The 6,249-nt window shown below is 36.8% G+C and overlaps 1 pseudogene; it reads left to right on the forward strand.

Annotated features, from left to right (window-relative positions):
- The first annotated feature begins 2,455 nt into the window (after window positions 1–2,455).
- Window positions 2,456–4,764, forward strand: LOC146621116 (arrestin domain-containing protein 3-like; annotated as a pseudogene).
- Window positions 4,765–6,249: the final 1,485 nt, after the last annotated feature.

Consider the following 6,249-nt stretch of genomic DNA (forward strand, 5'->3'; position numbering starts at 1 on the left):
AAAGGAGTCGTCCTCAAAACAGAAAAATCCCACCTGCTACTGTGGAGGAGTTGTCACTGCTATTGGATACTTTGCTGGAACACAGTAAAGCTGTGGGTTGTGGGAATGACCCATAATGTTTTATCTAGGGGTCTAGATTTGTGCCTGTAGTGCACTGCCGTGTAAATAATTTGCATTTACTGAATATATACTGACTGAGTACCACTGTTCAAAAGTTGAATAAAGAAACAAACTAATTTTTGCCTCTTTTTTTTTTTTTATTAAAACCACCTTATAGAACATCACATCAGTTACAATGTAGAATCCATGTCATTTATAGTTTACAAATGACAAAATGTTTACACAAAATCATGAGTGTTTACATGATATCACCCACTACTAACATTACTTTATTTACTGTATCTTTTGAAAAAATACAGCAATTTTAACAGCACAATACTTAAGAATATTTAACAGGAGCAGGTTTCATTTTTCCCTGATTTTATTATCACACTGTTCACCAAAACGCAGCAAACCTTCACCATCTTATCCAGGAGGGTCACCTCTTCACCCTCACATGGAAGAAGTAATCTGATTGGCATGGTGGTGTGTTTGAAGCAGGTCCCTTGTGTAGGGCTGGAACCCAGTCACTATGTTTCATCCATTTCATAGGCTGGTTTGCTGCAATAATGCCAAATAATTAGCAACTCTATAAATAGAAGGTAGTTCCGCAAAATCACTCAGTAGGATGTTTGTTCTAATTTGCTATGACCTCAGAGCGCATAGAAAATAAAACTAATAGGCTATAAAGATTGATATGAACATATTTAGAGCTTACCGGAAGGAAAATGTCTAGAGCACCAACAGATTTGGAGATGGAAGAGTAAGCTAGACGCCTTCGTTTGGTAACATCCAATACACAAGCTGCCTCATGTTGCTTCCAGGTTGGGAAAGAATGGAAAGATAAACCATTTTCAACCTTATTCTCTTGCCGGTCGTGTGATCGAACATTGCAGACGACCACACAGCAAATATGAACCATGGCTGTTGTGTGTGACTTCGCTCCCTTTTCACTTGCACTAGACCCCCAAAATGGCGGATCGGGCCAAAATCCTTTCCACACCCACCCCCGTGATATCACGCTCCAAAGTTTGCTCTGGGTCTGAACAGAGCGCGTTGTGTGTGAAGTCTTCTTTTGCGCATGCGGGCCGCTTTGAGCGTTCACACTAGAGCGCGTTTGCTGTCGCATTTTATTTGTAGTGTGAACACGCAGACAAAAAAATCGGATTTGATCAAAAAAATCGGAATTGAGCATTAAGACCTGCAGAGCCCAGAAACATATCTAAGCTTTAACCTACAAGCTGACAACAAAACTTTTATTTCAAAGAGCTGTTTTGTGATCAGGCAACTGTGGGTGAGAGAACTGAATTTGGTGGAAGTACAGTTTTTGACAGCAAAGTTGTTTTTTTAAAAAAAAATAATAAAAAACGTTTTTACTTTAACTTAACAGGGTGTGACTGATAGGACATCACTGACTTGTGAACTGGTTTTAGTGGTACTACACTTCATGAAAGCCTTTGTTGAGCCACTTGAAAAAAAAAAAGAAAACACTAACACAGGAAACAAAACAAGAACAGTTTCTGAAATCTCATCGCATGAGCAGTCTACAAGTTTCCCACCACACAGAGGTACAAAAAGAGTTAGGAGTTTCCGACCACACACTTGGTCATAGTTTCAAAAAGAGGTATGACTTCAACAGCCAACCCACACACAAGCACGCCTCATCCTACAAATGTAAAAATTAAAAAAGAAGAAGAAGAGGAGGAAAGAAAATAGATGAATAAATGAAACCACACACAAATACATAAACTGCTGATTTTATGGGTGTAACAAAAGTGCAACATTTCCTCCCATTTGCGTATTTTCTGACTTATAAGCAACAGAGCCTGATATAAACTCTTGTCAGCTCTATAATGTTCTCATCAACTTTGTTGAATAAGCAGTCCAACAACAGAAACAACCAATTTGCCTATGGAAGGATGATAAAATTATAAGGTTTTACTGACTATTAAACATACTCTTTGATTATTTTCCAACTGCTTTAACTGCAACAGTATTAATGTATAAAAATATAATATATATTTTATTGTATAAATATTATATAATTATATTATAATTTTGGCAGAAACCCCACTAACTGGTTCAGTCTTTAAATGTTACAGATAAACAATTTAAATGAGAATTATATGAATTACAAAATTGTGAGTTATTGTGATATTCATCAGCATTCAATCACCTTAACTGTGGTTATTCATTATGCCGATCATCATATATAAATGTAATAAATGTCCCAAACCTTTTAGTGTCGGCTACAGTCCAAAATTACGGTGTCACTCACAGGGAGGAGCCTCCAATCACACCATTCAGATCCGTTTATCAGTGACGGGAAACGCAAATCATTTCACTCAGATCTAAAATGTCTCCGATAAAGGACTTTAATGTGATTTACACAGCGACCAACGACGATGATACTGTCTCTCCGGGAGATATTATTGTAGGCGCAGTGATTTTCAGACTGACAAAAGACGTCAAAGTCAAGAGCGTTTCTCTGAAAATCAAAGGAGACGCTTTCGCGCAGTGGTCAGACGGCGACACAAAATACTTTGCGCAGAGGAGATATTTCAAAGTGAAGAGCTATGTAGTTGAAAAAAATCCTAAAGGTAAGTGGTTTAAGTATTTTAAACTCAGAGTTATTTTGAAATTAAATGTGTCGGATGGGAATTTTGAAGCTTTGGAGTGAAGCAGCGGATAACGTGTAATGGTAACAATGATAAACGCAATGTGGGAATTATAAGATTTTTTTTTTTAAAGAAATCTTACTTTAAAAAAAAAGAGTTGTTTGTGAAGTTGATAGTTTTTGAAAAAGTGTGCAATTTTTTTAAAATTTAAGTTAATAGTCTTTTGTAGTTATTGACAGATTAAAAAAACAAACAAAAACTATTATCTATATCTATTAAAGCAATGACATAAGTCATGATGTGATCATGATCACAAAAGTGATGGACAATAGAAAGAAGTAACCGATTCAACGGTGTACCAGACATGAAGTAAACAGCACAGTAAATCGTAAATATATCACTCTTGCTCTGTGTAGGAAAAGTTAAGCAACCTTGTCTTGCAGGCACTGTACTTCCCCAGGGGGTCAACAGTTTATTCTTCGCATTTAAACTTCCAGACTGGTAAGTGGAGATGTCTAGCCTCAAAGATTAATACTGTGTTATAACAGTTTCCTTTTGCATAGTTATGACATTATTTTAATACAATCTCCACTGTTTTTATTTTATTTTTTTGTTACAGTGACATGCCTTCATCCTTCCAGGGGAAAAACGGAAGAATTTCCTACATCATGGAAGCAAAGATAGCTAGGAGCTGGCATTGGTCCTCTGATGCACAAAAAGAGATCAAGTTTATGTCCAGGTCCAGTCCACACACTGTCCAAATGATGGTAAACACTGCCTTGATATATGTTATAAATATTTAGAGCGTGTGTTGTAAATGCTAAATGAAAAATATATAAGACAAAATCTTATATGATTTAAAAATCTGAATGTCCTGTTACAGTTTCATATGTTTCATTAGGAGTCGCCAGTTGTAACACAGGGAGTTCTGTGTTTATGATGTTTACCAGAATTTGGTCTTAAGTTTACAAAAAAAAGGAAGTAGATTATTCTGCAATTTGGTCATTTGAGGAATTAAGTTGCCCTGGGGAAATCTTTATCTGCATGTTCTATTACAGGATCCACAATCTGGTTCAGTGAGTAAAAACATGGGTGGTCGCTCCAGGGGACAGGTCCAGATGTCTGCCACTATTAATAGAGGTGTTTGTTCTCCAGGTAAAATATCTGCAACATGAAAAGACAAATGCTGATAGATTTTTAAAAAATGCAGTTTATTTCTATGATTTGTTTTTGACAGGAGAAACTTTATCTGTTGTTGCCAAAATATGCAACTCCTCTTCCAAGGAAATGAGACCCAAATTCAAACTTCAACAGAAAATAGTGTACAGCTGCAAGAAACATACTAATCCCACCTTCAAGACTCTGTGCAAAATGGTCGGGGACACTATCAGTCCAAACTCAGAGCAAACTGTGTCCTGCAAAATTAAGATTCCTGGTGACATTGCCCCCACTCTCCATAACTGTGATATTATTTCAGTTGAATATTATGTCAAGGTATGAAACAATTTCATAGTGATATCATGATATCTTAGCAATGAAACTCCTTCATTTGTAAACGATCATGGGTAAATAAGTAACAGGAAATATGTGTCTTAACTCAGTATCTTTATAACTATATAACGGATAACAATCTTTATTTAAACATTTCTTTTTTCCATTTCTGACTGTTTCCCAGGTGTATCTGGACATTAGTTTTGCCTTTGACCCAGAAGTGACGTTTCCACTGGTCATCCTTCCTTCCAGACTTGCTTCCATATGGCCCGATGAGGCTTTAGGACAATCTGTGGGGGAGGGTGGGGCAGCCAAGGCCACCAGTTACAATGTACATGCTGTACCTACAGCCTCGGGTGCTTGCCAATACCCCATCCCCGATCCCCCTCAGGATGATGACATAAAAGGAGGCAATTATAACCAGTTGCCTCAAGGTGCTACTTCACTGGGGCTCTCAGCTCCAGCTTTCACAGTGGATTCAATGCAGCAACCAGCTATTCTGCAGGGAGAACCATCTCCATTATCTACTTCCATTTACCAGCATTAGAATGAGTGATTGTGCAAGTTGAACTGGATTAAGTGAATAGGCTAAAGATTAACAATAAGGGCCAGGTACCTGTTAAACAGGGTAGTGAAAGTTCTGAAAATTAGAAGTGAGATACAAAAGCATGTGTGTGGCTTAGGTGGGTGTTGAAACAAGAGCACAAAACAATTCTTTGGTTTCATTTTATAATACCAGGCTTATTTTTCTACGAAGATTTGAACTTTGAGGGGGTTTAAACAGGAGAAAAAAGTGTGAAGATGTTCATGCCTGTCTGAGAAAAGTGTATAAAGTGTGTAGTGAGGGATTTTACAGCCTTAAAACATCTATAAAAATAAAGTTTGCTACTTTTCGGATTTCACTTATTATTTAGTTATTTTTAGAATGTAACTCCCATGATAAACAAGGGAACACTGTATAGCTAAGTTGCAGTCGTCAATCACCTCTAATAAAGCATATGTATGTATATGTATTTTTATCTCATTCATTATAATTTTATTATTATATTTTCTTCTTTCACAAATTTATCCCAAGGGTTTTATACTTTTCTTTCTTTCTTCTTAAATAACTTTTTTAGTCATCATTGTAATCTTTGCTTATTTTTTTAATCATGTTATTTATCTACTTTTTATTTTGAAACTCGATTTTTGTAAACCTGATTTTATCTTAAAATGTTCAATTCTATACAGAGACAAGTGAAGTAGTATCAGAACAGCAGGAGGTGATTATACATTTTGAAAGAATAATTAAGCCTAGACTAGATATAGTCGGCAAGTGGCAAAAGGCCACTTGACAGCAACTTGGGTAGTCTCAGAATCTTGTCTCTGTATTTCACAGATGATGTGGTTCTGTTTATCAAGTGGTGGCCCCCAGCTCGCAAGGTGGTTCGCAGCCATTCCAGTGTGAGAATTAGCACTTCCGAGTCTGAGGCCATGATCCTTAGCTGAAGGTAGAGGGGAGAGGGAAGAGGGAGGGGAGAGATCAAAGAGAAGAGAAAAAGAAAAAGAAAGAAAAAGCAGAGCGTAAAAGCGAGGCTCTAGATTTACTGGCCGATTTATATCTCCACTCTCACCTATGGTCATGACCTTTATGTTTCTTAGTGCGGTCAGACATACAAAGACATGGTGGTATGATTTCAGAACCAGCCAAATACATATACCTATACCATCTGTTATTTTGAAATAAATAAATCAATAAAAGTTCAACCACACTACCTGCTGCAGCTGCTTTTTGATGATGTGTTGCTCTCTCTTCCTCTTGGTTAAGATCATTATGTAAAGCCAAACCATTACTGACAGATTTTGGGCAGTGAAAAAATATTCTGTACTAGGTCCCAAGAGACAGCCTGAAGTTTTAAACAAACAAAAACATAAATAATGCTTAATCCATCGGAATCATGAAAATGAATCCTAAACGTTGCTGAAATACTGTTAACTCTACTTCTTAACAGCAAACTGTTGAAGACATACAGGGAGAGCAGAATTATTAGGCAAGTTGTAT

Source organism: Diplotaxodon limnothrissa, linkage group LG12 (assembly GCF_057381915.1).
Source record: "Diplotaxodon limnothrissa isolate DT_005_m linkage group LG12, D_limnothrissa_male_GT1.1, whole genome shotgun sequence".
Classification (NCBI taxonomy): domain Eukaryota; kingdom Metazoa; phylum Chordata; class Actinopteri; order Cichliformes; family Cichlidae; genus Diplotaxodon; species Diplotaxodon limnothrissa.